This window comes from Scleropages formosus, chromosome 23 (genome assembly GCF_900964775.1).
Source record: "Scleropages formosus chromosome 23, fSclFor1.1, whole genome shotgun sequence".
NCBI lineage: Eukaryota > Metazoa > Chordata > Actinopteri > Osteoglossiformes > Osteoglossidae > Scleropages > Scleropages formosus.
In genome coordinates this window covers 784,872-811,070 of record NC_041828.1, presented here as the reverse complement: position 1 = coordinate 811,070, position 26,199 = coordinate 784,872, and the positions used below count along the sequence as shown (strand labels likewise).

Below are 26,199 nucleotides of genomic sequence, written 5' to 3'. Positions count from 1 at the left end.
CTGGGAGCCGGTGCCACGCGTCACGCGCAACCCGCCTTTGTCTCGCTGCGCTCTCCGGACCCTCTGTACCCTCTCACCCGTGTCGACAGCGGAGAATCCCTGAAGCCCCGCCCACATTCGGTGAAAACTCATCCCAGATGTGAAAATAAAGCGCCACCCAAATGCGCGAAAGCCCCCATCCGAACTGACGGCCACCGAAAAAGGTAAATCCAGCCGAGCCCCCGACTCCTGCTCCTCCCAGACGTTCCCCTCGCGCACAAGCCCCTAACAGTCCGAACGCAAAGAGCGCAGGCTTGCGAACAAAATCAACTTCTGGTAACAGAGCATCGGAAAAGATGTCGTTAGGAGGCCGAAACAACCGACGTCCCGGGAAATAACAGTTTTTATCGTTTGTTGCACGTGAAAACGGATGCCGCTTTTCCTCCCATTTCCAGCTCCTCCAGTCATTTAGCTTGGCAATTATTGAGTGTCTGCAAGAGTCACGCTGCTGCTTTATTTCAAAGGCTTCTTTAGCAGACCTCCATCGCTCCGAAATGTCCATGAATATGGAAGTAGACTAATGAGCCTCAGTCCGTCATAAAGCAGCAATTAAGGCAAGATAAGGTGGGCGCTCGACAAGAGAAGGGCACTTCCAGCTTCGCGAAACCAATAACTTTGTCTCGTGACACCGTAACCGTCTCCCGTATTATGCTCAATTACTGGAAATTAGTGGAGGGCGCGAGCGCTCCCCGTGGCGTCGTCTCGGCGCCAGTCATCCGTTTAGGCCGAGTCGTTGCTAATGACAGCAAGCAACCGCAAAGGGACGCGACGTGTGCTCGCTCGCGTGCGTGAGTGCGTGCGTGCGTGCGTGTGCCACCCTGGCGTGCGAGAGGGGAGCCCTGCCCTCCTCGGACCTGCACACGGCCCAACGGCACCCGCACGGATGCGGTCGTTCGAAGCAATCTGGCTGCTATTGCCTCTTGGGGGAAGGAAGGAACCGACACGGAGCCCCGACCAGCGGCGCATCTCCTCGCTGCCGCTTCCACGCGGGGCGAAATCGCGTCTCCGGTGACGAAGAGCAGCGGTGCTTGTGCAGAACGGGACCCCGCAGGGCACCGCCGCCGCTCCCGATTAAGACAAAACGACACGGCTTTTCTCCCTCTCCTCTTTGTTTGCTGTTTGTTTGGCTGCGGGAAATGGAAGCGGTTCGAGCTGCTGGCTGCGTTGTTTCCGCACAGCGGTACGCCTCGAAAACGCCGCTGCCAGCCCGAACCGCGCACATGCGCACACGCGGCAGGCAACCTTTCGGGCGAGCGCGGGTTCGAGAGCGCTGGCACCAGGGAAGGAGCGCGGCGAAAATTGCCGTTTGAGGCGGACGAGGGGAGCGATACGCTAGCAGTGGAGAGAGCGCCAAAGTGCAGCGCAATAAGAGCAAAGAACCTCCAAATGTATTCGTCAATTGCATTATGGGGAATGACGAGAGGAACGGAATGAAACCCGGGAAATCAATCTTCAGTTTGGAGCGACTCGCTCCTCGGCTACGGTGCGACGTTGGATGGCATTCGGCGCTCGTTACCGCAGTAAAAGTAGGAATGAGGAAACAATGTACCGTATGTGAGGAGCACTGCAGGGCGAAGGCCTCAGATGCACAGACTACAGAAGGTAAAGGCGTAAAAAACACGACAAATCGAGGACGTAAACGCAGCGGCAGCGTAAGCCAACTTCGCTTCAAGGCCAGGGCCGCGGCTTGCGGCTCGTTCCATCCTGCCGAGCGTCGGGGTGGGCCTCCCGTTTCAGGCGATCCGTCTCGCAGCCGTGGCTTTTCTTTCACATGCTGCAGGACGGAGCGTTTCTGTCCTCGTGTCTCCAGCAGCTCCACTGTCCACGGTGCACTTGGGCGGTCGCGACCACGGAGCTGATAGAAGCAGCTCGGGACACTTCTGAACGTGAAGGTGAACCAGGTTACACTCCCTCCCTCCCTCCCTCTGTACAGGCCAGGGGTGAAAATGGCAAAGAAATGTCACATGTCAGTGCAGCAGTGGGAAAAGGACGAGGAATGGAATAAATGAGTGTGCGAGGGGGCAATTACACGTGGAAACCAGGAGCTCCGGCTGCCCCTCCTCCCGGCGGAGCCGCTAATGACGGTCGTATATCTGAGAGCCGCATTTGCGCAGCGCTCTGAATTTCCCATTAAGCTTTGCTCAAACACGAGCCATTGACCTTTTCCAAATCGAAGCCCACAACAGGCTGATGTAGTGTCCCCGGGCCGCGGATTCGCCGACCTCGGCCGCGCTCCCCTGCGGACGTGCTTGCGGAAACGCACACGCGCGCTCTCGCACGCACACACCTGGTAAATGTGAACACAGATCAATATTTAATCTGCTCCGTGCATCACCGTTAACTGCGGCCTGGTTATATAAAACAAACAAGAACAAGTTATTAGTGATGCGATGCGATCGGCGCGCTCTGGACGCCGACGATACCATCGCACTTATTGTCTAGTGGCGGCAGACAGCTGCTCCTGATTAGTAGATTATCTTCATTAGCACTTGGACTGCAATCCCAGCCTGGTTTCAAAGGTAAACTCCTCTAAGCCAATTAAGCTATAAAAAGGACGCTCCTCCAATTCGGAGCCTAATTTGAGAATCGCGGCTCGGCTCTCCAGGCGAGGCAGCGACACGAATCCTTTCATTCCGACACTTATTTGTGAGCTTTAGTACATTACCCACGAAACCCACCTCGCCTTCAATTTTCTCCCCACTGGCATCAGCAAATTGGATCCTTAATGGGCTCACTTGAGCATCTGGAGCGGCTGCAGCTCGACGTCTCTGCGCCGGGGTCCGCGGGGGCCTCGAGAGGCCTTGCCTGGGGCTGCGTCCCGCACCGTTTGAGGGCCGAAAGCGAGCAGGAAGCGAGCAAAAGGCACACGTGAACACTGAGCGGACGACCGTAATAATCACGGGTGGCGATCGCGCAGGCGCTTCAGCTCACAAACACAAGTGGTACCGATAGTCTGTTCTTAATTCTATTTGTTCATCAACACAGACTTTTACCACTGTGTAACAGCCAGCAGTCGTTTAACAATAGAAATCCCTCTATTACTCTGGGTTGGGTTCTGCAAATGTCTTGGATACGGCACAAATAAAAATTAAAAAATATAAATAGCTATAAGGTGAAATAGGGGGTGCGGTGGCGCAGTGGGTTGGACCACGGTCCTGCTTTCCGGTGGGTCTGGGGTTCGAGTCCCGCTTGGGGTGCCTTGCGACGGACTGGCGTCCCGTCCTGGGTGTGTCCCCTCCTCCTCCGGCCTTACGCCCTGTGTTACCGGGTAGGCTCCGGTTCCCCGTGACCCCGTATGGGACAAGCGGTTCTGAAAATGTGTGTGTGTGTGTGTGTGTGTGTGTATAAGGTGAAATATTTTAAGTTGTTTCGTCTAAACATTTCATTTACGGGCGGCACAGTGGTGCAGCAGGTAGCGCTACTGGGCCATTTGGGCGCAGCTTCCGAATCCAGCTCGCTCCGTGTTCCATTTGCATGTTCTCCCCATCTCTGCGTGGCTTTTCTCCCGCCGTCCATAGACATGCGGTTCAGGTGAACTGGACGCTCCAAAGTGTCCGTAGTGTGCTCGTGTGGCTGGCGTCACGTCCAGGGCGGACCCCCGAAGGCATGCGACCGGCGAACCTACGATAGGCTCCGAACTCCGGCGACCCTGACTGGGACAAGAGGTCACCTCCAAAAAGTGCCGGACGCTGACCGATTTATCCAGTAAATGTAGCCTTTGGGTGCCCGTGCGCAATGTTCCTCGCAGGTGTCGCTGACCACAGTTACGGAGGAACTCCAGAGACAAGCCGTAAACGCTGGTGGAATAAGTTGAATGAAGGCGGTCGGTCCAACAGTCCTATTCTGTTTGGGCGCTCTACACTGCCCCTATCAGCTCAGAGAGGAAACACAGGGTACATCTGCTCTGCCTTTCGTAAAACAGAAGATGAGGAACATGCCAGGAATCTAGAAAATGTTTTTGTATCTTCTCAGTTTGTAACACGAGGAGCCAGTGCATTGAATACGAGCGAAACATCTAACCTTCCAGTCCGCGGGTACAGTCTAGAGGGCCACTGGAGTCCCGCCAGCGGCTGTAATTGACACTTGTGCTCGACCGGAGGGGACGCGGTGGATCGACGCTGGTCACGGTACTTTATGGGAGCTCTGAGACATCGGCCTGCAGCACTAACATCTGTCCTCTCCTGAGACGCCACTCTTCGTGGCAAAAATTTGCGCTTCCTCTGCAGCATGCTAAATATAGGAGTCATAAATCAAAGTGCCGATAGGGAGCCGGCTAACATCAGGCAAATATGATAAGAGCGTCACCAAAAGAAACGTTTCCTCCAGCAATGATCACAAAATGAGAAGTAATAATTGTGTTTATTTTCAAGACATGAGGATTTTTCCGTCTACGTGGAACGTGGATTCTGATGCTCTGCTTCCACGAAGCAGCCCAAACACAGCGCGCAGCGAGGACAGGGTGACTGAGTGCGATTCTCGCATCATACAAGAGCAGACACACCAGAAGACGTGTAAGCTGTTTTTGCTGCTTGCAATTTTAATGGAAAATGCTGGAAAAAAGTGAAGGGCAGACTACATCTATAAAGGCTATTGGAAGAGTTTGTCATTCTTATTATTCACATGGTAATTTTTCTTGCTATTTGTGTATCGAAGGGGTTTGAGTATTAAACGAGGTACAAGAAGGATGGCTTAGAGTGGTACTCAATTACCTGTATACTGACAGCTCTCATTGTGATGCATTCTTCAGAACTTAATGACTAGCAGCAGGTAAGAAACATGCCGAGTTCTCCTGGTGAGTCAAACATCAAATGAAAAAGAAACAAACAGCTTTTTAATGAGAAAAAGGAAGCTGATCCATGTTGGGAAGTCAAGCCAAATGAAACGGAGTCTTGCGATGACAGGTGATTAAATGTATCTGCAAACACACAGGACTCCTCCATGTCTCCCAGCTAAGAGTGCAACCGGCACTTTCCGCAACGTCTTCGGCTTCAAGGAGTTCTTTGAAGGAGAACGAAAACTCGGAGTTAAAATCCAAACCGTGAACGAGCAGTACGAGCAGATCGGCTGGATCTGTCCTCAGGGACATGTTCAGGCTGAGTTTCGAAAACACTCTGCCGTTTGCTCTAATTGGGTCTGGCATGATGGAGACAAACTGGTCAAGAGGAACATCAGAGTTTATGGTCGAGAGGCCTGTGAAAACCCTACTCTAACCTCAGCCTTTTAGGAAGGCTCCCTGTAAACGCTGAGGTGCCTCTGAGTGTGTGTGTGTGTGTGTGTGTGTGTGTGTGTGTGTGTGTGTGTGTGTTGAAGAGAAGAAGTGTCCAATAGGGTGGGCAGTTTTCAAAGGGATTAAAACAGCCTCTTCTGACTGTCTCCTGTTTCCTGGCTTTAAAAGCAAAGAGCAAAAACTGCTTGAGTATCTTCCAGTGCATCAGCTGTTGCACAATAACAGAATCCCACCGAGTCACTCTGTCCACACTGTGGGTTGCACTAGATGGTTTGTGGCTAGCAGTGCATCAGAATCCACCATTCCTTTGAAACACTGCATCAGGAACAATCTTAATGGTCTTTAGTAGGACCAAACAGACAAGCATGAACATGTCACCAATAAAAGCTTGAGAAAATAAAGAGGGAGGAAGGTGTCACCATAAAACACAAAATAAAAGCAAAAACAGGCTTCCGACATAGTGCGATGCCTCGAGCAACTGTGAATGTAGCACCTGCTTTTACCGTTGGCTCACTCCAGGGTGGGTCTACCTCCAGATATGCCAAATGGAAGCTCTGAAAGATGCTGTGTGACACACATTATGTTGCTGTCAGGCTCCACAGAGATGGTTTGGATATTTCTTACAGAAGGAATGAAAGTAGTCTGGTGATAGGATATCGTGCTCATGTAAAACATGCAAAGGATAGTGAAAATCTTTAAAGAACAGACAAAGCCTCTGAGCCATACACAACGACCAGATTAAATCAACAAAGTCTGTAGATTGTACCCAAAGTCTACTGAACATTCCCAAAATCTGTTGAACATACACAAGGCCTGTGGAGAATACAAAAAAGCTATAGCTCGTGCCCAGAGGCTACAAGATGTACCTAAAGGCTGTAGAGATTACCCAAAGGCTATAGCTGTTACCCAAAGGTTGTACAGAGTACACAAAGGATTAGAGAGTACCTAAAGGCTGTAGAGAGTACATGAAGGCTGTAGAGAGTACCCAAAGGTTGTAGAAAATACCCAAAGGCTGTAGAGAGTACCCAAAGGCTGTAGCTGTTACCCAAAGCTTGTAAAGAGTACCTAAAGGCTATAGCTGTTACCTACAGGTTGTAGAGAGTACCCATAGGCTGTAGAGAGTACCTAAAGATTGTAGAGAGTACTCAAAGGCTATAGCTGTTACTCAAAAGGTGTAGAGAGTACCCAAAGGCTATAGCTGTTACCCAAAGACTGTAGAGAGTACCCAAAGGCTCTAGCTATTACCCAAAAGTTGTAAAGAGTACCCAAAGGCTATAGCTGTTACCCAAAGGTTGCAGAGAGTACCTAAAGGCTGTAGAGAGTACCTGAAGGCTGTAGCGACTACCCAGACGCTGTAAAGAGTATCTAAAGGCTATAGCTGTTACCCAAAGGTTGCAGAGAGTACCTAAAGGCTGTAGAGAGTACCTGAAGGCTGTAGCGACTACCCAGACGCTGAAAAGAGTATCTAAAGGCTATAGCTGTTACCCAAAGGTTGTAGAGAGTACCCAAAGGCTCCAGCTGTTACCTAAAGGTTGTAAAGAGTACCCACAGGCTGTAGAGAGTACCCAAAGGTTGCAGAGAGTACCTAAAGGCTGTAGAGAGTACCTGAAGGCTGTAGTGACTACCCAAAGGCTGTAAAGAGTATCTAAAGGCTATAGCTGTTACCCAAAGGTTGTAGAGAGTACCCAAAGGCTCCAGCTGTTACCTAAAGGTTGTAAAGAGTACCCACAGGCTGTAGAGAGTACCTGAAGGCTGTAGCAAATACCCAAAGGTTGTAAAGAGTACCCAAAGGCTATAGCTGTTACCAAAAGGTTGTAGAGAGTACCCAAAGGTTGTAGAAAGTGCCCAAAGGCAACAGATGGTACCCAAAGCATGTGGAGAATAGCCAAAGGCTTTCGAGTGTTCCCAAAAGCTGTAAAGCATGGTCTACGGCAAGTGCTGAAGAGCGATAGAGTGTATGAAAAGACTATGAGAATCGGAGAAGAACGTAACCACTCGATAGGCCTGGTATTTTCAAAATGTTAACTTCTGACAGTCCGCTCAACAGGCGGCAGACAGAACAGAGGCTGTTAAGCCACAGAGCCATGAAGTCAGCACACACTCAAAGCTGAGCTCACCACGTTACTTTGAGCCTGAAGATGACGATGTCTGTTAGAGAGGCAGCCGCTGAGCAAATGTCAGCTCGTTGCTATTAAAAGCCTGCTGTGCTTTCTGCTCCTGTCAACGCTTTCAATCCACAGCCCTAAGAAGCTAACGGCAGAGACCCTCCCACCCTCCGAACAACCGCATCTCCTCCCTGGTTTGAGCATCTGAGCTTCGACATGATTTCAAAAGTGCAGCTGTCCAAGGAATCAACTGTAGGCTGAGGTCGGCTACTTGAAAGACCATTGCGACACGAACGCAACCACAGGGTGGAACGAGAGATGGTCTCATTCCGAGTCACACAAGTCCATAGCTTACAGAGGATACGCAGTCGAGTCTTGGTGTTGGGTTTCAGCGTTTCCTCACTGAGTTGGCACATCCCTGGACATTGGCCGGCAGCGGCACCAGGCAGCCAGTAATGAATGTACATTTTTGGATCCCGGAATATTCCAGTCTTGTTATCATAATGAATGAAGTAAGCGCTCTCTTAACGCCACCCCTGTTAGCACCACCACCGTTGAGGCCACCCACGTTAGCGCCGCCCCCGTTGGCGCCGCCTCTTCGTTATTGCAGGGCTCCGATCGCCCAGAACTCACGAAGAAGCAGCACCTTGGCGGGCACAGAAAGGGTACAGAACACACTGCAGTGCTCACATGGGGGCGGCTCTGCGCTCAGCACTTCTCAACACGAGTCCAGCCTCACGTGTCGCCCTCAGGGGGGTTGGATCCCACTTCGCTCCGTTGGGTTGTGTTGAGGGCATCCAGCTGGTTAGCGTGAAACTCCAGGCTGATGAGGCCCTTTCAGGGTTTACTAAACTTTCGTCTTTTCACCCATTTGCATGCTGTTCTGCAGGTGAACCTCCGGCGCCAGGTGTGAGCTACGGGCACTGAAATAAATGTGTGAAAATGTGCTTTAGCGAGATACTGTACCTGAACAAAGAGATCAGGAATGAACTTAGACACGAAAAATGTCACACATTTGCATCCTGGCTGCCTCCCTTCTCTAACGCACAATTTAGGAAAAATCGGACCAAGGATCAGCTGAAGAAAGTCCCTGCGAGGGGTCCCGGAGCGAGACGGATGTTATGACGGAGAAATGTGACAGGTGGAAAGAGAGTAAAGCTGTGAAAGTTGGAAATACACAGTATGTTATATCAGTACAGTGTGAGTGCACATCCTGGAAAATGCACACGTGCGATGAAGCATCTCAGCACTTTCGATGAAGGAAGAACACCAAGGCTTTAACACACACACACACACACACACACATGCACGCACTCACACACTCGTGCCCTGAGGTGAAGCCAAGTGCGGTAAAAAACCCACACTTCTGAAAACACGGCCTGGTCCACAGCGGACACATAATTGCTCACCGCCGACATACGGATACAAATGGAAGAGAAATGCAGTGAACCGCTGTGCGCAGCAGATGCCGTGACGCCAGTGCGTCACACTCCGAGTGTGTGCTCTTAATTGGGGGTGGAGGGCGACGGAACCTGTGCCTGTGGGCGGCTCTGTCACAGGGCCTCCGCAGCATCGCCGCTGCGCCCGCCACCTTCCGGAACATTCCGGCACTCTGTCAACGGGCTCCGCACTTCAATGCAAAGCGGAAAAGGCTGGATCCTCCAGAGTTGAGGTGCCTGCGGTGCGGGCCACACGTTGATGAACCGCACCGAGTCACTACGCAACCCGACAACCGGCGCGCGACGCGAGTTTGTTCGGCTTTCGTTCGTCGCTCCGGGCGACATAATTCTGCTTTTCACCTTGGTGAATTTAAAAAAAAATTGAAACAAACTTTCCACACCTGAATGGTTTGGTTAAAAGCCACGTCAATTCTGTGTAGCTGTAACACAAGTATGTATACATATACTGTGTGTGTGTGTGTGTATTTTTGGGGGGGGTCTATCAAGATGTTTCACATAAAAGCTATTAGGCTGCAGCCACTTGCCTCTTCCTGTGTTTTATTCAGTTGCACAAAGAGGACAGAGAGAAGCGCTGACTTATTCCATTAAGAGGAAACGAACGGTGTGTTTAAATCATTAATATTAATGTCAAATTAAGGAAACGATAACTTTGCCCCCAAAGGTACGGTGCACTACTAACAATTTCACCGTATGGTGTAACGAACTGTTTACTGTACACATGACAATAAACTCTCTTGAATGTCTGCAGACTCAGCTGCCTTTTATAAGCAAGTCTCATTTATAGTCCTCCAGGTGTCTGCTGGACACCTTTCAACACACGTCAGTCTGTCAGGCAGCAGCCCGGCCGTGATTGGCTGGGAGCTCTCCGCGAAGCTCCGCCCACCAACGCCACCCGGTGCACCGAGCCCCACTTAGAAAACAACATCTCCTGCTCACATCCCCTGGGCTGTGGCCCAGCTGGGCGTGATCAGGGGACGACTTCTATAGCATGACCCTTCGCAGGCCACACCCCCTTACAGGTCACACCCCCTGCAGGCCACACCCCCTCACAGGCCACACCCCATCACAGACAACACTCCTCACAGGCCACACCCTCTCCCCGGCATCCCCGGGCACGGTGTTCGAGGGAGTTTGATGAACGGCTCATTTCTCCGCTGCTTAACCTGAGATGCTTTTGGTAAATTACCCAGCAGTCAAAGGCAGTTAAACACTGTGTGGTAAAGAAAACTTTAAATAAGTAAGTAAACCCTCTCCTAAACAGTGCAGCCATCAGACAGCGGTCAGAGTTATTACCCAGACGTGTCGTCTACAGGGAGTCACATCAGCAGGCAGGAGGCGCCTGAGTCATCTGGCAGCACTGGCCATGGCGTGGGTGCAAGAAGCCCACAGCGCCCCCTGGGGGATGGGAGCTGCCCGAGTTCATTAACTAATTACCATGCTCTGCACTGTCAGCCGTCCATGGTAAATCCCGAGCCGCTGTTTCGAGGCTCACGATGGACGAGCGCTAACGTAACGCGTCCACGTCCTCGTCGCCATCGACGCAATGAAATATAAGCGAGGCCGAAGGGCGCAGAGCGGTGCGATAACAGAGTGCACGTTGCAGTAATGCATCTGGAAATGCGTCAGATGAGCAACAGGAAAGCGGGCAGCGTGGTGTCCTTATGAGGGCTCCCGGAGGGGCATTGAAAAACCCGCCAGGGGGGAACGTGAGCGCTATGATGTTTCACCTCAGTGACGGACAGATCTCATTAATCGCGATTAAAAGCGTCGGGAAATGAGGCGAGCAGAAGAGCGCAGAGCCGCCGAGCGCAGGCACCAGGTGTGCCGCACCTTCGCACTAGCGATCGGCTCGGGGGGGGGCTCTTCTGTCACAAGGATCGCTCAGTCAACAGCCCTAGTGCTCGTGCAGTTCTGTGTGTCTCCAAGGGAAGTGGTGGGGGGTGCGAGCGGGGGGGGCCACACTGCTCTTTCACCGCGAGGCTTCGGTTCCTGCCGCGCTCCTCCGCCCTCCTTCAGCAGGCCTGATGGTGGCGCTGCCGCGAGCACAGGAACGCAGCGGCGATGTCACGCAGATGGACGTTCCGTTCACAGGCCGCGGCCGTCATCGTCGCCGGTGCTCCGGCTCGCGGCTCGCGGGCCCGCCTACAGCTCACCGTGAATAACGCCCGCGGTTGCGGTGACAGATTCCTGCTGCCGGTACGGCACCGTGAACGGTAACCCACGGCAACGCAGCGGTCCCACCGCGGCCCGGAGCCCGGAAGCCGGAGCGCATCGGAGGCTGCGGCAGACGGAGACTCGGAAAAGGTGACGGCTTCGCCATGGCAAGTGGAGCACCAGGGCTCTCCACGCACACCCTGCAGGGGGCGCCGGTGCGCACGAGGGCCCTGTCGTGGGTACGGAACACGAGCCTCCTCCCAGACGCACGCACGCACGCACGCAGAGAAGAGCCTGTAAGTGAGGACAACGAGTAAGGTTGTATGGAAGAAGGAGCCACTGGGATGTGTTTATTTTCACAGATGATGACAAATGTACTTCTGTCGTTACTAATATTCCACTACTGCAACAGAGGCGACTCGGGAATCTCCTCACAGGCTTTCTGTGAGGACGGGGTTAATGCTTCCAGAAGGTGGCGTGGTGTGGTGTGTGAGCGTGAGCGTGAGCGTGCACCGAAACGCGCCTCCGGGCCAGTCGTGCATTCGGGTCGCACCCGGGTCACGGGTGAGGCGAGGGCGGCGGACGGGGTCGACCGGCGGAGCCGTGCCCTTGTTGCGCGGCTACGACCGTCTTGTGCTCGTCGCCCGGGGGGCCAGGAAACGGAGCATCGCAGACGAGCAGCTGAACACCGGTGTTTTATCACCGCTCTGTGTTTGCGCCCGCGCGTCTGTGCGTGCATGCGTGTGTGTGTGGCTTCTTCCTCACGGGAGGCGAAAAATCTAGTCCCAGGAAATGGGTGTAAAAGTAGCGATGTGATCGATGCCCATTTTCACAGAGACAAAGTTGGGGTGCAAAGCAGGCGGAGAGCAGAACGGGGAGCAGGGATCTCGGTGGGACTGGGGGCCCCGACAGTGGGGTGTGGGGGTGGGCTGGGCTGGGGGCACAGGTACCAGGCGAAGCTGGAGCAGTGACCTGATGGCGTTACACAATGGCGACCACTGTGCGCTTCTTCTCCTTCTTCTTCTTCTCCTTCTTTTTCTTCTTCCGCAGCCGCTCGCCCACCTCCTCCAATCAGAGGCTCCGTTGCGAAACGCGGTGACGCCGCAGAAATGTAGCGCCTTTTCCGCACGTGTCCCGAGCCTACCTGTGTCCCCGACCTCCGACCTCCAGCTGGAGAGAGAACACCCCCCCACACCCGAGCGGTCGTACGCAACGCTGGTCCGCATCGGCCCGCTGGGCGGCACCCGCAGGACCCCCGCCCCAAGAGACGCTGCGGATTCGCCGGCGGCGGGTGCTGCCATCGCTCGGGTCAATCCGCTTCCTGAGCGGGAGACCGGAGTGGGGGACCAGAGTGGAGTATCGAGGTGGGGAATCGGAGTGTGGAACCGGGTTGGGGAACCGGGCAAGAAACGGTCACGACCGCAAGCGGGCGAGAGACGCAGAGAAGACACACAGAGTCTCATCGGTTCTCCATATTACTACAAAAATAATATTCATAATGTTCTCGGCATGTAATTTCATGTATTTCAGCTGTCAGTTGATGCCATTAATGCAGCATCGTAGAGCGACTATAATAAAAGGAGACAATAAGGCATCGATGACGAGTAACTGACAGTTACACCTGCTGAAATATGACACATATTTTACATATTTTGAAGGTCCTGTTTTCCCCACAAGGAAAAGAGTAGAAAAATGCAAAGGACTCGTGAGCAAACACCTGTTTACCTGTTTATGTGGACGTGGACGTTTACGGTGGACAGGAAATGATACTGATGTCTCAAAAATTCATAACAATAAACACAATGACACATATTAACCGCAGCGTTCCTGTGAAACGCTTCAGTTCCGCGCAGTGCTGGGAACTAGTTCTATATGCTTTATGTGCGCCCCAACAGGCAGGGCACGTCTCCACGGCGTGGACGCAGACCGCGTCCGTCCACCACGGCACCGGGGGCGGGGGGCACATGGCCACGGAACGAGCGTGACAGCACGGGACATGAAAACACACGGAGGAGACAGAAACACGACAATCCGCCGACAGTCCACCGCCCACCGCCCATTTCCTGCCGTCCACTGTCCCCCGTCCATTGCCCACGGCAAGGGACCAACGTGAGAACGCACGGGCTCACTTTTCAGACCCAGGCACGTTGGTGTGGCGTGTGTCCATGGTTCTATATTTGGCGGCGCGTCACGCACCCCGTGGCCGCGGTCCTCAGCACAGTAACAAGCGAAGCTGTCCACAGTGACGGCGTCCAACGGCAGCTGCAGTTTCTAAAAAGGAAGTCATGAAGCTTCCAGATGAACCTCCTTCTGCCCTGAGTCCTCGATCTCACACACACACACACACACGCACGCACGCACGCACGCACGCACACAGGGATGCTGGAGCCTTGCCCAAACCCGGGAGCCACATCAGTCAAACAGTCACGGTCCCCCTCCGGTCGGTCCAACGAGACCAGCGCGCAAGAGGAACGCGGTGAGTCACCGCGGTACCGGAGCCCCGCGGTCACGGCCGTCACGGCTGTCACAGCGAACAGAGGACACACTGACACACTGACACAGCCGGGTCACATCCGAACGGGTGCCGACCGCGTCGGGACAACAGGTGCAGATGTCCACACGCGGCAGCAGTGACTGTAAACACACTCTGTCCCGCTGTCTCATGGTGTCCTGTCGTGTCATTGTACCGAAACACACATGAAACGTCCCCACAGACACAGCTCCCACAGGACACACAGGAGGAGCATTTCGCGTCCGTCCTCAGAGAACTTGTGCGAACACACACACACACACACACACACACACACACACACACACACACACACACACACACACACACACAGAGGAGAACCAGACGGAAGGTGAAAAGGTGTGTGATGTGGTGTGATGTGCAGCGATGTGCCCCTCTGTCCGGTACCTGCACTGGGAGCCCACTGTCCGTATATGGGGTCCGCTGCGCTGCGCTGCGCGTCCCCGTCCGTGTCCCTGCGCGTCCCCGTCCGTGTCTAGGAGCTCGTGCTCTCGGACCGCATCGCTCCTCCTGCCTCCTGTCTGCTGCTGCTGCGGAGAAAGAGACCGAGACGAGCCTCTCTGCGCTCACTCCACCCACCCGCGCGCGCGCGCGCGCGCGCACACACACACACACACACAGAGGCTGCACGTGGGCGAGCTGTCCGTTTCCACCCCCCCAGCCCTCCAACCCCACCCTTCTCGATAACGGAGCCCGGTGAAGCGGCGTGTGTGCGCGAGGGCGCGCGCGCTTCGGTTTCTATTATATTTCGCAGACCCACGACCTCACGCCTTCATCAGCTCACCGACTTGTTAACTCGTGAACGCGCCGCGCGCGCTCCTCGAGCCGGACGCACCTCTGTCCGTCCACGTGCTCGCCCGCGCGCGGCTTGCGTGGGAAAGAGGCGCGAGGGCACCGCGAGACGATGAAGCGGGACTGCAGGGACAGCCGCCCGCGTGCACGCGCAATGTGGTCACTTTGGGGGGAAAGAAGGGAAACGCGTGTGTGGACGGGGGAGCGCGCGCAGCTCAGCGGAAAGGGGTGGTGGGAAAGGAGAGACCTGAACGCGCGCGCGCGCGCGCGCACACACTCACACACACCCGTCACCCGGGTTCTACGCGCCGCCGCTCGACGTCGGAAGGAATGTTGGCAGGAAATACACGTGGAAAAATGCAGGTCTCGAGAGCTGCGCGCGCCCTCTCCCGGGTCACACGAGACAGCCGCACGCACCCCTGGGCATCCCGATGTTCCTCACCCTGCGGTGTGTTGGTTTCCACGGTCGGTGAACCGTTACGCGCGCTTTGTTGGTGCCGTTCACGCGCCCCTCAGACCCCCCAGGTCGGCTGAGCGCCACACACACACACACACACACACACGCGCGCAGGTACCGCAGGTCTGGCTACTGAAGTCCTGCTGGACTGAGGACCCCCCTCGACGGGGTGTCTCACTTGGACACGGTCTGGGTGTCCCCCTCCCCCGTGGACTTTTGTCATGTCCAGTCGGCAGGGTCACCAATCAATCATAGACGCTGCAGGGCCAGGGTGTGTGTGTGTGTGTGTGTGTGGGTGTGTGCGTGTGTGCCCCGAACACTCATATTTAAATACAAAAGAGTAAAACGTGTCGAAATGCAGGACAGGAGTGTATGAGACGATGAGTGAAGCTGAGCTGATGGGACACACAGCAGCTCAGTGTCTCTCGCTCACTGAGAGGTCGTTGACCCCCCACCCCCCACGTAGGTCTAGAGTCCAATGGCTGCTGAGAGAAAAGAGCTCTGGAAGCTCCTTGAGAAACTCCAAGGTGTGGAAGTTCTGCTGCTGCTCTCAGCCATTTGGCCAAAGGCGGACTTTAGCTCCTAAAGGGGTGGTGGGGGGGGTATGAAGAGTGACGCCCGCACACACGCCTGACAGGGCCCAACAACGCCCCTGTGGATGTGTGTGTGAGGCTAGGAGGGCAGAGCCGTGATTGATGAGAGAAGGTAACCCTGTGCCCTCGATTAGGCTCACAAGGCATGTTAATGAATCCGTGGGGGGTGGGGGGTGGGGGGTCTCCGGCAGGGGTCACAGCCAGAGCTCCGCACTCTTATTAGGCCGTCCGTCTCTCTGTACCTCAGATGCACACGCGCTCACACACACCCAGGGTCCCTTGCTCCTCCTCTTCCTCACACACAGAGCTGCTGGAACAGAAGCTCACTGCACAACATCTCACCCCAAGGTGCCGGACGAAGAAACGCAAAGCTACACTTTTCAGAGAAAGAACAACCTACCGGCTGCTGCACAAACACACGTTAGCTCTGCCTGCTTTTAATAAATCTTTGTGCAAAAATGTGTGTGTGTGTGACTTGAGAAGAAGTGGCAGAAGTTTGGGTCTTAGGTTCTGCAGTAAACATCTGCATTCTTTAGACCTTTGAATGGCCTCTGAAGGGTCCGTCAGGCCAGAAACCCACAGCTAGATCCTCCAGTCCAGGAGTGTGTACCTCAGTCATCTCCCCCCACAAGTCTACACATTGATCATCTCAGTCCCAGTCCAAGGTTCTACACCTCACTCACCCCTACCCAGATGAGTTCCAAGCCCCCTGCGCACTGTGGGTACGAGGGACTCTTCTGCTCTTCTGCTAACGTTGATCCGCAAGGAGACGTGCGACTGAGAGCAGCATGACTCCAGGCGTCGGCTATAAGCGTCCCTACGAGCGCTGGAGACGGACGCAGAGACTCGGGTAGCGTCAGCATCCCCGACAGCTGGCGACACGACTCCGGTCACCCGCGGTGCCAACGCCTCCTCTGTTGCTCAGCGCGGTAACCGTTCCCACAGGCCCTATTTACACATTATTGAAGAGTTGCCTGGAAGAAGGGGCTGTTTAATTAAGCCGCAAACAAATGTTTGTTATAATTACAGGGCCGCATCTTCCGATTCCTTTCGGCTCTTTTCAAAGTCAGCAGAAGGGCTGTTTTAACGATGCTTTTTAGCTTATTAAGGCATTTCGGTTGTGCTTCTAGGTCTTGGAGATAAACCTTGTCAGAGGTAGGGAGCGATCAGCTCCGCGCACCCGTACGGATTCCGGCATCTTCTTGCGCTCTCTAAGCCTGCCTGCCCGCTGCATTTATGCGGAGCGCCTTAAAGCGCACAGGAGACAGGAAGTCAGGACAGCAGGAAGTCGCTGACACACGGCGAGTTGTGCGCAGCTCTGAGAGGCGACACCAGTGCTTTTAATGAATGGGTTCAAAGCACCAGAGCGGAGAGAAGGCGAATCCAACTGGATCATTTGCTGCAATTATCCGTCTCCTGCCGATTGGGAAGCGTCAGCAGTCCACCTGGCAGCATCGCGCATCGCGCTGACTCACCGAGAACGGAGCGGAAGCGTGTAAACCGGGAGAAAGGATCTCCCGCACGCGGCAGCAGGTGGCACACGAGGGCGACGGCCCCAGAACCTTCGGCCACATTTGAAGCCCAGTCCTCTGCATCTGCTAAGCGCGGAGGCCTTCGAGAGGCACATTTTGGGCCATCTGCCCGGAAAGGTCGTGGCCCCAAGGGGCTCCAAGGGGCTCCAAGGAGCTCCAAGAGGCTTCCAGCGCACGGCCCACACGGCTCGCACCATCCCGACGTCCTGAACTGGACCGCCGCTCCCGGACGACGCTGCTGCACAACCATCAACGGAGTAATGTGACATTAATCTTGGAGCCGGGGAGCTCCAGCACCTCCACATCGAGGCACGTCTCTGCAGGAACACGATATGGTGACTGAGGTCAACTGAGGTCAACTGAGGTCAAAGTTGGGCTTTGATTCCTGTCATCGGTGGCGAGTGTCTTCTGCCTTCCCCGGGAAAACACACTTAGTCGGTGGGAGCTTGATCCACAGAAGCCGAAAGAGAAGAATGAGCACGGTGTCCAAGCTCCGAGCGACCACACACACACACACACACACACACACACACACACACACACACACACACACACCGTGTTCTCTCAGTGTGTTTGCAGCCGTGGATCTGAATTAACTTGTGTTTGGTATTTTTCCTTGTCGCTCAGAGTCGTTCATCAAATTGGTTGCCCTCGCTTAGGTTCTGGTGCAACTCTTGGGGAAAGGAGTGACACGGCTAGAGGAGCAGCTGACTGCTGTGAGCCCCCCACCCCCAACCCCCAGATGGGGCCTCAACTTCCTTATCTGCGTGGCGACCGCAGCACCTGCAGCGGTGCGCAGCGACGCAATGGCACACTCCCGCCCTCTCCCCCTGATTGAGTCGGGGTCCCGGGGTCCCGGGGTCCCGCTGAGGACGAGAAGCGGACTTTCACAGGAATGGCTGTTGTGAGCTGCGCCGCCCTCATCCAGAGCTCGCTTAGGGACGTCGGTCCTTTCCGAGAAAAGAGCAGCTCACGCGGGCGTGTTTCCCCGGCTGGTCACTCGTGTACGGTACGTTCCAGGTCAAAGCCCTTGCTAAAGGAGAGTCCAAAGTTACCCCTTAGCGCCGTGAAGCGAGGACCCTTCCACCCTAAGTCTGAGCTCTCGAGAACCTGCGGCGCTCTTGGGGAAGCCGGGATGAGCCAGAGGTGAAGGGTGCTGCAGGGAGGTGCCCGTGTGCTCCAAGAGCTGTTGCACTTTGGCCTGCAGTGACGCCACACAAACCGCAGGAGCTTCTTGCAGCTCGTGCTACAGAGCATCTCTCTTTGCTGTAGGGCTGTGGTTCGCACACCTGTGTCTCTGTGCTCTCTTTGTGCTACGGGTGGCGGGCGTTCGGAGCGCTGAGGCCCACGGCCTCCTTTCCACGCGCTGAAACTTCTCGCACAGGCCGCCGGCCCGTCTCAGAGCTGCGTGTCCTCAACTCGGACGCACCGACCGAACGCCCGCATATGCGAGCGCAAAAGGGAAGGGACAGTTTGGACACCGGCAGGCGGTGGGGTTGGATGGGGGGTACGGCCGGTCGTCCGGCGTCCGCTAGGGTACCGCGTCGAGGAACCGCAACAGCGATGGGTTGCGGGTCGTGCTGCCGGGATCCCTGCGCCGGACGTGTCGCCTGGGCTGCTTTGCCTGCGGAGCCAAGACGCGTGGCCTTCGAACCCCCTGCGCCTTCCTGCTCTTGTTAGCACCGCACTTTGTCACACAGCACTGCACGTTCGTCCTCTTCTTGTTCCGTCCTGCACGCACCTTCTCTCTGTCCTCTTCTTGCTTTTCCCTCTTACTCAAGGACCTTCTTCCCACACCTCCTCAGTGCGGAGCCCTGGGATTTTCAGCAAGCCTTTCGCCGGTTAGCTGTGCCTTCCAGTTCTCCAGCAATTGGCAGGGCTCAGCTGCTCGTTGCAGATGGTCTTCATGCAGGGACACACACATGCGCGCGCACGCACGCACGCACACACACACACAGGTTTGCACCGTAGAACAGAAAGACGTCCTCCAGCAGCGCAGTGCTGGACACCAGTGTTGTGGCCGTGAAGCGAGGCACCGATGTGAGGGAGGCAGGCAGGCGGGAGGGTGGGGGGTGCGGCAAGGGGAAGCCAGCGGCGCGCGACCCTGCGCCGGATCACAGGTGCTCTGACCGGTCCGGGTCGCACGGGAAAGAGAACACGGCCAGAGCGGCAGGAAGCGCGCCAAACGCCGCAAACCTGATGTCCGGCTTGAACGAGACACTCTGGACACCGCGGCAGCCGGGCGGTCGGTCGTCCGTCGGCAGAGGAGATGGACGGACGGAGGATCTTCGAGCTGGACGCGGCGATGGAGGCGGAAGATGGCGGCAGGCCAAAGACGAGCTCCTCCTAGAGCAGCGTTATGAATTAGTTTTATAACCGTCAGCAGAATAAAAGAGCGGAGAACGGAGGTGCGGCTGCAAAGTGCGGAAAGCAGGTGTGCGGAAGGAGCTCTTTTTAGGGGCGTTAGGGGAGCCTGTCGACACGCAATAACCGTCAGGAGCGAAACGGAAGGCGGCGTGTTGCGATTTTTCAAAGTTCATTAAAGCGCCATTATTGATTATGGAATCTGGAGCCGAGAGGTCAAAAGCCGTGGGCTCGGATTCAGAGACACCTCTGCATTACCGCGGTTTTTCACCGCCTCAGAGACTCCCGCTTTTGTTGTGTGCTCTGGATAGAAAGCAACACGCATATCAGGAGAGAGGAATGAATTCTGAAACGTGGCCACTGACAGGTGCGGCAGGTGCGGGAGTCTCCGGCCCAGGACGGACGGGCGGTCGGAAAAGTTTTCGGTTATCGTTAATAATTCACCATCGGCTCTTAAACGCATCGGTTTGCGGCGCCAAGACAGTTTTTCCACCGCTCTGTGGTGTTTGGGCCACGAAGACAGGCCCTCGCTGCCCTTCGCTGTAGAACCTGCTGAGAAACAGCCATGTGCGAAGGCAGGTAACCGAGGGGGGCCACCGGAGGTCCTATCGAAGAGCTCCAGCGGAAAGCTGAGGGATCCTCGATCAAAGACAGCCGTCGCACCCTTGTTCCTCCGCTCTTCCCCATTAGTCAAATATTCGGCATCACAGACATCCGAATTTGAGATTATTTCTTCATTCCAACAGCATCTCATCAAAACAGAACAAGGGCAACAGGGAATAGCATTATTATAATAAGGTTAGGTTTTTATTATTAGCCCTGTCATAACAGTGATATTTGACATTTGCAGATATTTTCATCCATGCGCTCGATAACCGGAAGCCCTTATTTATCCCAGCAAAGGCTGCGAACATAGCGCTCCTGTCCCCACAGTGTTGCATTATTCATGATATGCAAATTGCCTTCTAACAGGTGGGGAAATGTGCCATAGGACCTAATGTCAATTTGATTTCGTATTGTTCATTAACGACCAAGACACTGTGGCATTTCGCCGGCGGCGTCAAAATATAATTAGTGCCCCCCTCGTAAATGAAGCTGGCATTTCTCCTGCGCGAACGGGGGCTGTAAGAGCCACGGAATGTGAGGCTGCTGGAGGTGGAGGGACCCTGGTGGGACCTCCCGTGCTCGGAGCGCTGCTCTGGCGCTGCTACCTTGTCAGCGTCCCCACGGTGGGGGCTGGTGTCCAGGAAGGACGAGAGTCTTGAGACCAAGAGGATTGTTCCAGAATCCTTGGCTCGCTTCTGTTTCTTGGTCCTGATTCGTGGTCTCCGGGAGCCCTGGGTGGTACAGGGCACCGTTGGGCACTGTTGGGCACCGTTGGGCACCGTTGGGCAGCGTTGGGCAGCGTTGGGCGTAAAGCAGTATTGGGCATCATTGGACTGCATAGAGCATCGCTGGGCAGCGTCGGGCACCACAGGGCCGCTTGGCTCATTTTGGCCCAATTCACCTGCGAGTGAATCTGAAGACTGTAACTTTGCTAATCTTTTAGTGTCTATAATAAAGAACCATCTGCGTTCATATGGTCAGTAATGAAAAGTGCCTTAAACACAGCGCTCTGCGAAATTAACGTCGAGATCTGCAGCGAGCTTCGATGCACACCTACAGTACAAGTAAGAACTGCGTGCGACGCACTTTGCTCCGGTCCGTTTCTTCACGCATCATAGCACAGGGCGGCTCTGTGCGCTTGAACGACCGAGTCCCAACAGAACATGGACTCGTTCAAAAGCACGTCTGCAGAATTCTCAAGTGAGCTATTGAAGCAAAAATTGCTTCAGCAAATACCCAGCAGGGGAAGCAGATAAAACGTGTAAAAAGTGTAAGTTGCATGAAGTGGCTTTTGGATAAAAGGATCTGCAAAGTAAGTAAATAATGTAATAATGACAGAGTGACAGTGCCGTTGCTCCCTGCATGCTGAGCATCTTGTTGGGCGCGAAAAGACGAAAGGAAGGAACGTTCCGGTGCCGCCGTTCGTACCCGGCCCTCACTTACCACTGCTGCGTGAGAACGAGCATCTCAATGAGCATCTTCCAGGAAACTGCAGCTTATTCCTGGTGTAAACTGGCTGATCCCTGAGCCTCCCTCAGCATCCCTCAGCATCAACCAGCCTCCCTCAGCATCAACCAGCCTCTCTCAGCATCAATCAGCCTCCCTCAGCCTCCCTCAGCATCAACCAGCCTCCCTCAGCATCAATCAGCCTCCCTCAGCATCAACCAGCCTCCCTCAGTCTCCCTCAGCATCAATCAGCCTCCCTCAGCATCAACCAGCCTCCCTCAGCCTCCCTCAGCATCAATCAGCCTCCCTCAGCCTCCCTCAGCATCAATCAGCCTCCCTCAGCATCAACCAGCCTCCCTCAGCCTCCCTCAGCATCAATCAGCCTCCCTCAGCCTCCCTCAGCATCAATCAGCCTCCCTCAGCATCAACCAGCCTCCCTCAGTCAATCTACCCCCAGTAAATACCCCGGGTGCAGCCGCAACTTTAACAGTTCCCTCTAAGACTGCACATTTTGAGCTCTTTACCGCCACCTAGCAGCTGGGCAGATAAACACAGGTCCCATTTGCTCTGCTGCAAGCAAACGTTTTCGAAATGAACTATGTTTTTGTCTTGGAAGATTTGCAGCTCACTTGTTTGCAACACGAGGAGCGAGTGTAAAAATCAGTGTAATCTGCTGGGCGCTTCCTCTTGATCAGAGGTGTTAGAGGAGAACTTTGCCCCGTCATCCATACCCAAGGCCCGGGACTCGACACTCAACGACATGTTAGCGCCGAAACCCTCAGTGTTACGGTTAAGGGTGTGGCTTTTGGGCTCGCGGCTCCCGCCGAACTATGGTCAAAGTGCGTCTGAAATTGTCCCCGTCGGCCCCGTGATCACGAATCAGAGGCACGAGGGGAGCGGACGAGGAAACGAGCTCCGTAACCCGGGCCGGCATGTGGCCCCGCCGAACGCCGCTTGTCATCGATGTCTCTGGGGGACGCGGAGGAGGAAAACTCAACTCACGCTCACGCGGGGATCTTGTGATCCGCACGTCGTAAAGAGCTGCGGTAACCGATACGTCAGGGGGTGAGAAGCATTATTAAAATACCGCGTTTTGCCGCTTTCGCTCATGCCCACGTTTGAGAATGTGCACAAATGTCTTCGGAACAGATGTCAGAATACATTATTATACATCGTTTTCTCGAATAAATACTGAGAATATATTTGGTTTGCATACATTAGCGCTGCGTTAATGTGGCAGGGTGCTTTCGCACCCCCGAATTTCTGTAACGCTCATACCGCACAGTTGGCAGCCCTGATAAAGCCCATCTTCACGGAACCTTCCTGAATGTGCGAGTGCAAGGAGCGCCGAGGTTCCTTCAGTCTCGTCTCCACCGGCGTCAAGAGCGCAACGCCGTTTCGCCCGTGGGGCGTGCACACACCCGGCCGTACCGACAGAGGTATCGCTGCAACGTGTCCAGTTTGCGTCCTTGCTAAAACACACACATTGTCAAATCGTATCTGTCTCACAGGAGGCAAAGAGATGCTCATTTTGTGTCAGACGACTTGAAGGTGAGGTGAAAACAGGGTAACGGCTGCAGTAAACGTGCGCGTAGTGACCGCTGCAAGATGCCCGTGTGCCGCATTGACCGCGAAGGTACGACAGCGTGTGGTAAATCAGAGTAACGGGTGACGGTGAGGCTGTTCTGCGGGATGAAGCTTCTCTTCCCGAGGATTTCAGGGTTTGTAACGACCCAACCGGTACTTTTCTCACATTTCTAGTAAGAAATGAGTGTGAAAGTCTGCACTTCCTTTCAGTCTCTTTCAGCCCCTTTTTTCAAGCAAAAATGAATAATCATAAGACAGAAGAACATTAATGCGATCGCTAAAGCGGGGCGACGTGTGAAAGATGCTATATGGAAGTATCCGGTGAGACGGCGCTCGTGTGACCGGGGGTCTTGCATGAGCCCCCCGGAATGTGCTAGACTGTACAGTGAACAGTCCTAACGAGAGTCCTAACTGTCCCGTTGCCCCATCGCCCGGGTGGTTCACGGGGTCTTCGCGGTGCCTGGTGCAGTTCGGCATCGTCCCTGCACCCCAGATCCACGTAGGACGAGTGGGAGCTCTAGAACACGGATGAAGCATAAAAGTAGCTCTTTTCGGGCAAAATTTTTCGCTGAAAGTCAGCGAGCGAAAGCACAAGGGGAAGTTAAAAGACGCGACAGAAAAATGGTGCGCTCCCGTGGGGTAAAGGTGGAGGTAATGTGCTGTACATGATTTCTAGGAGGAGACTCCAAGGTGCTCCGGAAGCCCAGTTGAAGGTGAGAGAGGAGAGGAGAGGAGAGGAGAGGAGAGGAGAGGGGCTGTCGGGGGGCACTGACACGCAGAGCTGGAGAGATGTTGGCTCTGGAGGTAATAAACATGGGGAGCGCTGAGGGACATTATTTCTGATGGTCTGACAGCGGCGGGACGATGGATGCTCCCGGGAGCCCTGACAGACACACTCAGCTGAGGAGCAGGAGGAGGAGGAGGAGGAGCAGGAGAGCGGGCTCTTGTGCGCGGTGAGCGCGGCACAGCCGACGCGGGCCCTCCAGTTCCCCTCCGGGAGGCTCGCGCGCAACGGCTTCCGCTGCAGCCTGTTCCCGCCACTCCGACTAGGGCTTCATTAAAATAATGTGTTTCCTGAAACTACAAGAGAGGTGTGCAGCTGCGCAAATCCCCCCCAAACACGTTTCTTCAGCAAAACTTGTTAAAGACGACACTTGCGTGCGAGCGACAGCAAAGCGTTCGCTCGTCTTGGTCTTGGACGTTGGACCGGAGAGCCGCGGCACGGCTGTTGGCTGCTGGCTGCTGGCTGCTGGCTGCTGGAACGGGCCGAGCTGCAGCACCGATGCGCCGACCCCCCCAACCACGCGCTCCCTCCCGCTCCGGCTGCACGGCGCTGTTTGCCGAGGATTTGACAGCACCTGGGCACGTCCAAATTAGTCCCGTTCATTTAAAAGCAGCAGATGCCTTGGCGCTCGGCTCACTTTAAAGGAGCCCGTGGAAGCTCAACTGGAAGAATCTCGTTAAAAAAATTAAAAAAAAAACACACAAATGCAAAAGCTTCAGTACAGCCTGCGAGACACGTCTGCTCTCGTAGAAAAACACAGCGAAACACTCTTCAATGAGAAGTGTTGATTGATTGACAGATACACAGTGAAACCTTTGTCAGTGACAAGTGTGCAGTGCCAGAGTGATGCTAATAAGACATGGTAATTTTCTGCTGGAACACGGGGCACGGCACGGCACTCGGACCTACACACACACACACACACACACACACACACACACACACACACACACACACTCTTGTCCCATACGGGGTCGCAGGGAGCCAGAGCCTAACCCGGCAACTGAGGGCATGAGGCTGGAGGGGGAGGGGACACACCCAGGACGGGACGCCAGTCCTTCGTAAGGCACCCCAAGCGGGACTCGAACCCCGGACGCACGGGAGAGCAGGACCCGGTCAATCCCATTGCACCACTGCACCTCCCCACTTGAACCCCCACAGGTTAATTTTTCTCCCTTGCCTTTTGGTTGGGAGTTCTTTTGTTTTCCTTTCCTCCGTGGCCAGTTGGCTCACTCATAGCTTTAACAAATAATATAGTTATTGTAGTAATTTCATGTGTGCTTTTGCTAGGGTTTGGTTTGCTCTCAAAATGACGTTGGTTCGAGAGGCCACCTCACCGCAGCATCTTCCCCTTCATGATTTAAGACCCTTCCAGCTGTGGCCATCATGTTCCAGTCCCTCCCTCCCAGGAAGTGGTGTTGGACAATAAGGACTCAGGCAAGAAGACACAAAAAGAGTTTTTTTGTCCTCGATCAGTGTCCCTCCACAGCCCCACGTTATAATCCATGTCAAGTCACTGTTGGCGTCCAGCTGTAAACTAACAGATTTTACGCTGCTAACACAGTGTATACCCTAAAGTAACAGAGTATTACTAAAGTGTTACCAGCTGCAGCTGTTTATATTTAGTCCTGCTGCTACTTACCATGTGCATAGTATTTACCATGTTGTTACTTTATACACACTCAGTGGCTGTAATATTGTGTGATGTCTGCGGCGTCTGTGGTTCCTTTGTGCTAAATGTGAGCGAATGAGCAACGAGCAACTCGGATCGTTGCACCAGCAAAGGAACCAGTCCGTCGAAGGGCTGTTATCTTTTGTTGAGCCTTAGAGCTCCTGGAGGGCGAGAGCCACGTGTTGGTGGTGACATGTGGAGAGAAGCGCAGAGAAGCCAATAGGCTGTTGCAGCCCCGTGCGTCCGCCCCCGCAGCCCCCCGGCTCTCCATCTTGCTGCCAGCCGCAGAGGAGCGGAGGCACTTGGAGAACAGAAGGACCTGCGGGGACGAGCAGAACCGGACCGGTGACTCGGTAGCGTGTGCAGAGTTCAGCAGAAAGATAGGAGAGGAATGAAAGACACACACACACACACACACACACACACACACACACACACACACACACGTGCGCAGGAATTTATTACACCTGTACCTGATGGAGGATCAAGGCAGTAGGAAGTGAAACATCTACGAATGTCTATTGACGTGAATTCATTTCTTCTTTAGTGACACTTCCCCAGGTTGGTTCACTGCAGCGTACACGTGAAAGCCTTGGGTGGGGTGGGGTGGGGTGCGAACGGGGGGTGCGAACTAGCGAAGGCGGGCGGGGGTGTTTGACAAGGCGGGGGTTAAAAATACACAAGGCTCTGCTGAAGCGTAAAGAGAGATAATTAACGCCTTTGCTATTTTAGTGCAGCACATATTCCGCCAAATTAATTGCATTTCGGAGCGAATGTCTTTCTCACCTTTTACCGCTTCTTACAAAAAACACAATAAAATTGGACTCAGTGATTCCTGGCAAAACGTCCAG

At 54.5% G+C, this 26,199-nt stretch overlaps 1 protein-coding gene across 6 annotated transcripts in view; it reads right to left on the bottom strand.

Annotated features, from left to right (window-relative positions):
- Nucleotides 1-14,345, bottom strand: part of arpp21 (cAMP-regulated phosphoprotein, 21) — a 49,056-nt gene extending 34,711 nt beyond the window's left edge. For 4 of the 6 annotated variants that reach the window (XM_029248155.1, XM_029248157.1, XM_029248158.1 and 1 more), the window contains exon 1: nucleotides 13,903-14,345. The gene's annotated coding sequence lies outside the window, so the exon portion shown is untranslated. The remainder of the gene's footprint in view (nucleotides 1-13,902) is intronic. The other 2 variants (XM_029248159.1, XM_029248160.1) reach the window with 1 other exon arrangement.
- Between the last annotated feature and the right edge of the window lie 11,854 nt (nucleotides 14,346-26,199).